Source organism: Gymnodraco acuticeps, unplaced genomic scaffold (genome assembly GCF_902827175.1).
Source record: "Gymnodraco acuticeps unplaced genomic scaffold, fGymAcu1.1, whole genome shotgun sequence".
NCBI lineage: Eukaryota > Metazoa > Chordata > Actinopteri > Perciformes > Bathydraconidae > Gymnodraco > Gymnodraco acuticeps.
Window position 1 is genome coordinate 430,294 of NW_022990423.1, and position 12,358 is coordinate 442,651.

A 12,358-nucleotide genomic window follows, 5' to 3' on the forward strand; every position below is an offset into this window, starting at 1 on the left:
TATTTGTATTATATTAATAATGAAGCAGCTCTGTGGTCTTCATCAGGACATCTGATGAGCAGCATGGAGGAGAAGAAAGAGACCCCTGGAGCTCAGGTCAGTGTGCACTTCATCACAATATATTCCTAATTCCAGCGTTTCCGCCAGGCGGCAGTCTTGCCTTAATTTGACGCCCTTATTCAGCTCGGAATGCCATCTACTAGGGGTGTAACACAGGGCTCAACATTAAGGACTGCCCGATGGCCCGGGCCCATCTAGTATTTAGCTCGGTCAATGAAGCCTCACCTGCTCGTTGCCCGATCGAGCAATCTATTATGCCAGTATCATGCAGCTCGCGGATCCAGTAATGAGTGACCCGACAGTAAAACTAAACATATCTATAACTAGTTACGGTAGTTTGAGAGGTTAGATCAACGCACAATCAACCCATACAGGATATTTCTTTCTCCACATTAAGTGTTAGACATTAGAATTGACTATTCTTGTCTGTCACATACTCTTCTTGTCTGTCACATAAGTGGCGCAACTGAAGCGGTATTGCGCTAAAGGGAAATTATTTTGACCGAAGAGATTTAGATTTGCCGGCTAACAGGAACTCTGACGTCGCCATTTTGTGTGCTTCGCGGATACGCTCGTCTCCTCTCTATGGGCTCAGAACAGTCTCATAATACACACATGCACTTAAAAGGATTCACACTTGTATTTCATGATCCGCAAAAGGATCCACACGTGTGTTTTTCAATGCACACACAAATGTGTTCCGTTACATATACATGTAAATAAAATCCAAACACAGAAAAAAGTTTTACATATGTATTTTTGATCCTCACATATTTGTTTTCCGTTTAAAACCTCTGCCCCTGCAAACATAAACCGCTTTCTGTGCACGGATCGCTGTGTATTCGTGTGTGGGGTTTTTGAGACTCCCCTGACGCTCACCCGATTCGTACTTGTAATTTTTTCTATCTAGAGCCAATCAGATGTCTCCTTCATTCTAAGCCAATCACATGAGCGCACCCCCACGGGGGTATGATTTATTGCGTTCATGGCACTTCATGTACGCATTTTGCGTTGTCCGGTCAGCTCGCTAAACAGAGGGCGGAGCTTCAGGTGATCATGCAGAGCTGCGTGTCTGTCTCACTCAGCAGCTGATCTGATCTCTCTCGCGTCCGGTTATACTTCACTCGCGTTTATGTCCATATCGATCAGATCCAGCTCTCCTGATCGGCCTTTTTAGAGAGCACCGATCAAACTATTAAGAGTGAATATCGGCCGATAATGACCGGCGGGGCTCCCCCCGTTGACAGTTCACTGTCTAGCACTGGCTTCATAGTGCACTGATCGATTAGGCTAAGCTAACCTGTAGCTGCTCCCTCCACACTCACAACAACTTCATACAGACATAAATAAAACATGCTGTATTCGCCATACAGGAAACACACATTTAAAACGGTGTTGCCTGCCGTTTTTGTGTACACAAGCATTCATCAATGATTCGGAAAGTGGCGGTGTACCTTAATAATATAAAAGATTGTATTTGCGTGCATTTCCTTTTCGGAAAGTGGCAATGTACTGAGAGTGGAGGTGTCCTGACATTAGCCTGCAGGCAGGCTCCATGGACCTGTTAGCTCCGGGTAGCGCAAAATGCGTACATGAAGTGCTACGTCATGAACGCTCATTGGCTTAGAATTGAGGAGACATCTGATTAGAAAAAATTACAAGTACGAATCGGCTGAGCGTCAGGGGAGTCTCAAAAAACCCACACACGAATGCACAGAAAGCGTTTTGTGTTTGCAGGTGCAGAGGTTTTAAACGGAAAACAAATATATGAGGATCAAAAAAATACATATGTAAAACTTTTTTCTGTATTTGGATTTTATTTACATGTATATGAAACGGAACACATTTGTGTGTGCTTTGAAAAACACAAGTGTGGATCCTTTTGCGGATCATGAAATACAAGTGTGAATCCTTCTGTGTGCATGTGTGTATTATGAGATTGTTCTGAGCCCATACCTCTCGACTGCTGCTCGGGTCTGCTCGGTCAGCTTCCGGATGAGGAGGCATTCGTTCAACCAACTTACAGTTGATAACATTACATTTTTAACAGGGGCCATAATAGTGTAAAATAATGTTTGTTTTGGCAGTTACAACTGAATGTAATGTTTTCTACCTTTTTACATCTGGGAAGGCATCTGCCTTCATCAGATGGAAAGTGTCTTGACCAACAACTTAAGTGTTTCTTATAGCTATGCAGGGCATGCAAGCGAGCAAATACAAGCAAGAACAAACAAACAAGTGAAATGAAGAATAAAATTGAAATTGTACAATATAATATTGTGGTGGTTCATCTTATAATTCAGTCTAGAGAATGCACCAGGCAGCATCTAAGACCTGCAAACATCTAAATGTTCTAGGGGGAGGCCCCCCAAAACCATCGTGCCATTTCGTCCGCGCGCATTTTTCAGGGCAATTTCTATTGGGCTCAGGGCCATCTGTAAATTAAGCTAATCCTTAAAGTCATGCACTGTAACGGTATACGTACCCGTACCGAAATGATTCGGTGCGGGACACGTGTGTACCGAACGAATATAACGTTAAACGTAAAAAAATGAGAACGTGAAAAACTTTTTGGAAGTAATCTCAGGTGCTGCGTCGCAGTGTTTGAGTAGCATGTTCCTGCAGCCCATGCTCCGGGCGGGGCTGCAGGAACGCAGCGTTCAGTGCAATTTCAACGCGCCATAGAGCGTCTAAGTCATTCCATTGGACGAGAGGCATACTACTCTCCATCCAGCGCTCCAAGCTGAAAACATTTGGCAACAGAGCCTTCAGTGTCGCAGCCCCCACCCTCTGGAATCCTCTCCCCTCTGCAATCAGGAATGCAGACACTCTGGACACCTTCAAAAAACACCTCAAACACCATCTGTTCACTCAGGCCTTTGGCCTCAACTAATATACAGTACTCAGCAACCGGTTCCTGTTTTGTTTTCTTCAGCCTGTGTATCTGTATGATTATTATTACTTTTTGTTTTGTTACTTCCCATTGTAAATAAATATATAAATTGAAATTATTATTATTAATATTATGAGAGCTGGTCACAGGGATGCGTTCAAATTTAACCAGTAATTTGAGGAACTGTCGAAATGGCAAACGCAGATCAAGTTGAGCTCCAAAATCCTCCAGCATCATTGAAGTCTCCGCAGGGCTCAACGCTAACTTTTAAAAGTGGTTGCCAGGCTGGCAACCAGGCATCAGCTTTTGGTTGCCAAAACTGAAAATACGGTTGCCATTTTTAGACACCTTATATTTTAAATTATGAAGATACTATGCAGTTATACATTACGCGGCTGGCAATACATCAAACTTGCACACTAATTTGAAAAGGCATCACCCGAACGTGAATATCACCGGTACCAAAAGAAAAAAGACTGAAGTGCAAACCCAACTCCCACTAGCATTTAAGCCTCCACCACTCGCAGAGAGTTCAGACCGAGCCAAAGCTATTACAAACACCAAATATCCTTATGTTGCCATGTTAGCAAAGCGCTACCTGGCTGTGCTACCTCTGTCCCTAGAGAGGGTTTTCTCCACAGCAGGAGACATTGTTGGTGCCAGCAGATCTGCCTTTTCAGCAAGCAATGTGGACAAGTTCATCTTTCTTTAAACAACATGAAAATACAATGACAAGCAAGTCCTAATGTCAAGCTGGCTGCTCAGGTGCTAGTACAGTTCAAATACAGATTATTTCAGTTCATCGAAATGCTGCACCTTAATGTTTATTTTATTATATTTTGTATTTATTTGAGTGAATATTCACAGTTTAATAATAATCTAAAAAAATATATATTTTATGTTTTGTGATAATTGTTTCTGCTGTACCGAAAACGTACCGAACTGAACCGTGACCTAAAAACCGAGGTACGTACCGAACCAAAATGTTTGTGAACCGTTACACCCCTACCATATACAGACCAGTGTGCGAAAAAGTACACGTCCCACCGTCCGGGACGTTTTACAATATCGGAAAAGTAGATCTTTCAATTGACTTGTCCGGTGGACAAGTGACGTTTTTCGCCCTGATTTATTGACAAATTATTGATATATTCTGTTTACAAAATGCAGAACTCATTCGCAAATTGTACGTGTCCGCCATTGTTTATTTAGAAATGTGAGTTTCGGTTCTGCTTGTTGAATCCTAAGGAAATGCATCTCGCCGCTTTCTGTACAGTTAGACGGGGCGGGGCGGGAAGTGTAGCACAGTGGCCGGGTTGGGAAGCAAAACTCTGTTCCGAGTAGGAACAGATAATAATTGTCCGGTACCGGGATTAATAAGAGTTGTGAGGACAGGAGGCGAGGCCGAGCCCCACGGACTGCAGCTCTCTCAAATGCTCCGTATCAGCCGATCGCTGCACGGTGCAGCTCAGCGTCACTCTCTCTGTCTTTCTACACACAGCAGATCCGCTGCCCGTTTAACAGCCTCACCTTTGTCAAACTTTCTTATGTTCTTTCTCTAACACGTAATGAAGGTTATTAATCGTTTTAGCTCCTGTGTTGTTAATATTGACCGCCATTTCCTTTATGAAGTGAAGCAGCCTCCCTGTCTGTGTCCTCGCGCTGTCCTCACATCCCCGGACCCCCAGACTCAGAGGAGCACAGGGATGTCAGTATTGTTTATGAAGCAGGGTATAGAAAGTACATTATTGAAATTAAAATACTATTTATTTACTTTTACAAACAGTGAGCAGCTGCAGCATGTGTAAATAAATGTGTGCAAGCGTCTTTGAGTTGTAGAAAAGCGCTAGGCCTATAGCCTATAAATATAATGTATCATTATTATTAGGCCTATGTGTTAGACATGTGTGGTTGGCCTCTGTCTCACAGGCAGGTTGCAGTGTAACATCAGAGGAGACTGGGCCAGTTGTAAATTCTCAAACTGCACCACTTAGAACTAACTAAACAATGCAGAGATTATTTGTATATAATTGTATTCAATAACCGTAAGAAATTCAACAGTATGAAGTGATTTGTAAATAGGAATACAGATTTGACTTAATGTTTTCATAAATATATATTTCTCCCAGTTTGTCATAGGACTTATTTTGACCCTCTCAAAGAACCGGAACCGAAAATAACCAGAATCGAAAAGCAGAACCGGAATCGTTAAAATCCAAATGATAACCAACCCTTTGTGTGAAAATATTTTGTTATTTTAAATAAAATGAAGGACATTCACAGTTAATGTAATTAGATATAAATTATGAATACCCTACATATTGCAGAAGTTAGATCCATTTCTCACTAATTCTGACAATGTACTTAACCCAACAAAATGACCCAATAAAAGGAGTTGTTCAATAATAGTGAAGTCACATTGTAATAACAATAACTCATCTCTCTCAGATTAATATTATCGGGTTTTTTGAGTGTTCTTTTTCTGCTTTGCCAAAACCCACTGTGTCAAATGTCCTATTAGAGTTGCCGTATGGAGTTGTCAAATATGGCGGACCATCTTGCACATACGCACTGCAGATAGGGCAGGGCTGCATATCGGGTACTGACACACATTGAAGATGACGTCACGGCTCCGCCTACACTGCGTTACTATAGTTACTGCCCCAGTTCCTAAACTGTATTGGAAACGCAGCATAAAGTGAGCCTGGCCTACCATGGCCTAACTATACCGTGTGAGGCCCTGCAGTGGAAATGCGCCATAAGTGGATGTCATTGAAGACCTTTACAAGAGCAGTCTCAGTGCTGTGGTTTGGACGGAAGCCTGACTGGAACACATCCAAACAGTTATTTAAATGCAAGAAATTACTCAACTGTTGAAAAACTACTTCTCAATGATTTTACCTAGAAATGGGAGGTTTGATATGGGACCTGTAATTGTTCATTACTGAAGCATCTAGATTATTCTTTTTTAAGAGTGGTTTATTGACTGCAGTTTTCAGGGCCTGTGGAAAAACACCTGAGTGAAGAGACTTGTTTACTATGTGAAGTAGATCTGAGGCCATGCAAGGAAAAACATCTTGGAAAAACCCTGTTGGAATAATATCAAGGCAGCAGGAGGAGGATTTCAGAAGTTGAATAATGTCCTCTAGGTTTTTATCATTAATCTGATGGAACTGTGTCATGGTGTTTGAATTGATTTTAGGTGGACACAGAGACAAAACCTCTGCTGTACCTGATGCAGAGGCTCTGACTGCTGGTCTGATTTTCTGAATGGGGGGGATACTGACACTGTGGGGTTTGTTAGTCTGTCGACGGTAGCATTGTTTTTGTTTTTGGCAATGATATCAGAGAAGAAAGACTGTCGTGCAATTTACAATTCCAAATGATAAAACCAAAGTCTCTCTTTATAGATTTCAAAGTGAACCTGGAGATTTGTTTTTCTCCACCTACGTTCAGCTTTTCGACACTCTCTTTTCTCTGCTCTCACGGTCATGGCCTTTCTCCATGGAGATCTTTTCTTCCCAGTCACTTCCTTTACCTTAGTTGGAGCAATGGCATCTATACATTTTTTTATTTTTCAATTAAAATGATCTACTTGCTCATTTACTGAGATGTTAGCAGGGGCAAGTGTGGAAGAAACATCCTGAGTAAACATTTCCCTAGTGTTTTCAGTTAAATATCGCTTTGTGGTTACCTCTTTTTGAACATTTGTGTGAACAGAAATAGAGCTCTCAAAGGAATGATCAGAGAGCGCAACATCAGTCACCACAACCTCAGAGATATTCAGACCCTTTGAGATCATTAAGTCCAGAGTGTGCCCCTTATTGTGCGTGGGCTCCGTCACATGCTGAGTCAGTCCATTGAATTGATTAATTTAAAACAAGGGACAGTGTACATTAATCAACATATTAAAAACATGTAAAAGTACTCAAATTAGCCAAAAGGCTAGTTTTCATCGATAGTCCCTTTGCCAGATGCTGATTGACATCCTAAAAGCAATAATAAAAATACCACGACATTATTATACCATTGTACATATTTACAATAGATGATATCACTGAATACAGATAGGAGCAAGTCATGATAATAAATAAAACATTTACAATACGCACTCATACACACACCTTCACCCACACATCAGTGCTGACACTGTTGATTATTAATGAGCCACTTTTTAACACTGTGCTTGAATGTGTAGTAGGATGAGGACTCTCTCATTGGTTGTGGTATTGAATTCCATTGATGGGATGCGTGGAATGAAAGACAGCCTGGCTGAATGCGCTGTTCCTAAATGGGATGGTGCCGTCTCTCCTAGCAGCACCTCTAGTAGCCCTGGTTGAGGTGGACTTTAGGCTGATGCAGCCAGCCAGAGGAGGAGGAGCCACCCCACGAGTGATCTTATAAACTAAGCAGATGTTTTTGTAAACTATGAGATTTTCCCAGCTGAACAGATTATACCTTTATACTTTTTGCACATTATCTCGCTTATTACACGGCCACATTCTCAACAAAGTAACGATATGACTCCCAATATTAATTGAAATGCTTTTATGGATTTAGAAAATTATTGTATTGATTTAAAAAATAGTTGTATTGATTTAAATTGACATGCATCCGCTAAGAGAAATAGTCCGTTGTTACTGTTTGAACTAACGTAGCAACGGCAGGAACTGCTTCGATAGCGCTTTTGAGGAGCTTTTTGATTACAGATTTGAAAATGTGTTGCTTGCTTTAAAAGTAGCACAATTCATTATGTCAAACCTTGGGAAGTATCTAGATATCCCTGCCCTAATGCCAAACTAACTGCACACTGAATATGTGTCGCCGTTTGATGTGTATGTCTGGACCGCTGCGTAAAAAGGAGGGTTTCTGCCCCGTTACTTCTCTTCTTACTTCTATAAGAATAAAACACGGTGGACGGAGATCTCTTTTTCTCCCCCTCTTCTCCCCGCTGCAGCCCAGCAGCTGATCTCAGAGCAAGCTCCCCTCTCCTGCAGGGGGGCGTGGTCAGCTGCAGGGGGGCGTGGTCAGCTGCAGCTCACAGAATCAGCCCCCTGCAAAAACAGTGCTGGAAAGAGCAAATAGAGCGAAATGAGGCGTGGCTAAAAGATCTTTTTGGTATTTTGAAAAAAATACTATATTTATATAGGTATGGCCCTACAATATATTGTTCAAATATAGCATGATAGGTCCACTTTAAGTGAGTTTTTATTGTGTTAACTTGTGTATTTATGCTTTTTAGATTGACTTTCTCTCTTTCTCTGTCCATCTGTTCTAGAAACCGAAAGGAAGAGAGAGACATCACAGCTGTCAGCAATGTGACAAATCCTTTACAACATCTGGAACTTTAAAGCGCCACCTGCGTATTCACACAGGAGAAAAACCATACAGCTGTGAAGAGTGTGGGACAACTTTCACTAGATCAGGTCATCTCAAAACACATCAACGTATTCACACAGGAGAAAAACCTTACAGCTGTGAAGAGTGTGGGACAACTTTCACTACATCAGGTGATCTACAAAAACATCAACGTATTCATACTGGAGAAAAACCTTACAGCTGTGGAGAGTGTGGGACAACTTTCACTCAATCAGGTGCTCTCAAAACACATCAACGTATTCACACAGGAGAAAAACCTTACAGCTGTGAAGAGTGTGGGAAAACTTTCACTACATCAGGTAATCTCAAAAGACATCACCGTAGTCATACTGGAGAAAAACCGTACTGGTGTGAAGAGTGTGGGAAAATGTTCACTACATCAAGTGCTCTTAAATCACATCAACGTATTCATACTGGAGAAAAACCGTACTGGTGTGAAGAGTGTGGGAAAACGTTCACTACATCAAGTGCTCTCAAAAGACATCACCATAGTCATACTGGAGAAAAACCGTACTGGTGTGAAGAGTGTGGGAAAACGTTCACTACATCAAGTCATCTCAAAAGACATCACCATATTCATACTGGAGAAAAACCGTACTGGTGTGAAGAGTGTGGGAAAACGTTCACTCAATCAGGTGCTCTCAAATCACATCTTCGTGTTCACTCAGGAGAAAAACCATAGTGGGTTTAAGAGTGTAGGAGCCGCAATTAAGCATATTTTGTTTTTTCACAGTTTACAATAAACAATTCCCATCTATTGGCCTTGTGTTGGGTAATCCTTTTTTCCATTACAGATCCCATGCCAACAGCGCCATCTGTTGACGTAATGTCAGAATTGACAGGCATAATGTTCACTGTTCCTTTAAAGTGGACCTATCATGCTATATTTGAATAATATAGTGTAGTGTATTTATACTTTTTATTTTTCAAAATACCAAACAGATCATGCATTTTAGCCATTCCTCATTTCGCTCAATTTAACACTATCTTTGCATGGGCTGATTCTGTGAGAACAGCGCCATCTGTTGACGTAACGTCAGAATTGACAGGCATAATGTTCACTGTTCCTTTAAGTTTTCGTTTTCTGTCCGTCTGCCGACAGTGTGCTGTTTCATTGCTTTACATACCAAGGTTTAAGTACACTGTATCAATAGTTGTAGTATGAGCATCGTCTGGGCTGGCCGTCTGGTAGAATCGGTATGCTCTTCCTCCTGTGTCCTCTCTTCCTCTCCTGTCACCTAGGGTTGGGTCCCGTCCAACATTTAGATTCCAACGGCATCATTTAGACATGTGAATTTCGGTTCCGCTTTTCGATGCCTGAGGAAATGTTTCTCGCCGCTCTCCGTAGCCTACTGTATGACTGCAGCGGGGCGGGAAATGTAGCGTTGTACCCTGTACCCATAGATAGATATAAACGTGTTTATATCATAGGTTTATATATATCTATGGTTGTACCTACACTTCCTACAGCGTAACCTGAGACCAGGGCCGGCCCGTCGCTCTGGCGTTATAGATGTTCGCCTAGGGCGCCAGATCTGTGGAGGCGCTGCGCTGACAGCTCTGGGAGGGAAAACAATTTTTTTGACATGGTGCTCATCCTAATTTTCGGCCTTGATGTAACAATATTCATAATTAAGTAAATGTAACACCCTTTTCATCCCGGTTACACTTTTCATTTGCCCTGTACGATGGGCGCTGTAAGTGATAAAAATGGGGGATGTTGGCTTATCTGGAGACCGCAGCTCACAGCCAAAATGCGAGTGAGCGTGGGAGCGGCGAGGGAGGGTGCACCGGTACGCGCTGTTATTAGCATCTGGTGCTAGCTGCTCTAACGGAAGAAGAAGATGTTTCTACAATGATGTGGAGGGAGAGTCCTCTCCAGTCAGACTGAGGTTGATAACTACAGCTCAGTGAGGTAAAGAACTCTTGAGTGTTTAGATAGTTCACTTTAGTCTAAGTTATCTCAGTGGGTCTAAAACGTTTTGATCAAATTTATGTAAACACATATTTCCAAGGCACTCTTTTATAATTATTGGGATAAAACAGGTTTGAAATCATTCCAATGTATACTATAGGACAGTAAACCAGACAAATAGTTTTTAAACTGGAGAGATACAAAAATATGCAAAAATAAAATAGTAAAATAAGATATGAATGAACAACAAAAATAAAATAAGTTACATGTATTTGTTATTATTTACTGGTTATGTTAACATACTTATTTAATTATTAAAATGTAAACCCTGTAAACTAACCTGTGTAAAAGTTTCTCAAATGTAATTTTTTTGGTGGAAGAAGCATGTATCATTTGTTTACCCTGCCCCTCAAAGAATCGGAATTGAAAACCGTTAAGAACCGGAATCGAAAAGTAGAATCGGAATCAGAATCGTGGAAATTCAAATGATACCCAACCCTACTTATGACCCCTTTTATACACCCCGCCACCAAATGTTCAAAAATAATATTGCACTATACATATAAATAAGGTAAACTGAGACACCAACAACACCCATAAAATGGCTCCTACAAAGAGTGTGGGAAAGTATTCACCTTAAAGTCCATGAGTGAGTTTCACTGTTCATTAATCTGCTTCATGTATCTGGAACATATCTACGATGTTTTCAGTTTGATTCTATTCTCTTGTTGAAATGATCAGACTACCAAAAATAAAATGGCCTTAGAAACAGACCAGCCTGTCCTCCTACAAAAAACGACCAAATAGGTCGATTGTTTAAGCACCTTAGATTACGACCCAGAGCCACGTTTTAAAGTGTGGTCGTGTAAGAAACAACATGCTCCCGTTTATTCACAAATAATCCTAAATTGTAGAATAGTTTGGCCATTAAAATGCTTTTTGATTAGATTTCTAGCGAGAAGTGTATATTGTACTTTTAGAATCCACGTCCAGTGGATGTGTAGGATCTATAGTTTGATAGATATTACGAAGATGATCTGAGGTCTCGCCAGGATAACGTGTATGCAGCTTCCATGTAAAGTTAGCGTGGGTGAAAACTGTTTTTCCGGTCTCGAAGTTTTCACAATAAAACCGGATATATTCCCTCACTGTCAAATGATTACACAGTGATATCTGCATCACTCATCCACTAAAAAACATCAGTTTATCCTTGTTAATTACACAATATTGATTGGTTTAAATGGTGTACAATACTTTTGTGTTTTTAACCTTCGATTCAGAGAAACAAATAGGAGTTTAGACACTACAGTTTCCGAAGACACTACACTACCCAGAATCCCCAGCTATCGTTTGGGACTACAACATCCGCCTTGCTTTACAAACCCCGTGATTAGTCATCAAGCCCTGTGATTGGATGTTGGAGTGGCAGTGCGGCAAGGTTACGCTGAGCGTCAACAGCTCTTTGAAATGGAATGGAGCCACGGCAGACTTTCCAAAACTGGAATTGGACAGCACATTTAGCAAATATGGCAGCATCCATCGATCATCTTAAGATAAGATATACTTTATTGATCCCAAGTTGGGAAATGTTTTTGTTATAGCAGCATACTACTTTCTTCTACTCCACTACAATTCAGAGGTTAATCTGGTATTTTTACTCCACTACATTTATTTTAGTTCCTTTGCAGATTCTGATTAATGATGTGAAATAGTTGTTTTTTGTTTTGTAGAATTAATTAATTTACAGCCATATTATTTAAGTTAAGTTGTGTTTCAGCTAAAATGCTTTTATTTTGAAGGTGATGGGTCAATTTGGGCACACAGCTGGGTTTATTTAAGTCGATCAGGGCACAGCAGCAATCAGTGGGCACCGGGAAGGTCTATGGTTTTCTACCAGTATCAGGGCTGAGCAAACATTTAAACACCTTTTGCTGTATTGTTCCCGCAAGGTGAAGCTAATAAATACCACAAAAACGTTGATGCCTTGTTTGGACAATGGACTCATGATCTGCGTAAGATCCACTATACCTGGTGCCTCAGTGGCCTTTTGAAGTTGTATTGTCGTTGTCAAATAGCCACTACATAAAGTAAAAAACCTCCCTTATTGAAGC

General features: G+C 41.0%; 2 pseudogenes; one reads left to right on the forward strand and one right to left on the reverse strand.

Annotated features, from left to right (window-relative positions):
• The window catches only part of LOC117551909, a 430,097-nt pseudogene that overhangs the window by 326,337 nt on the left and 91,402 nt on the right, over positions 1 to 12,358 (reverse strand).
• Positions 1 to 12,358, forward strand: part of LOC117551910 — a 354,701-nt pseudogene that overhangs the window by 279,725 nt on the left and 62,618 nt on the right.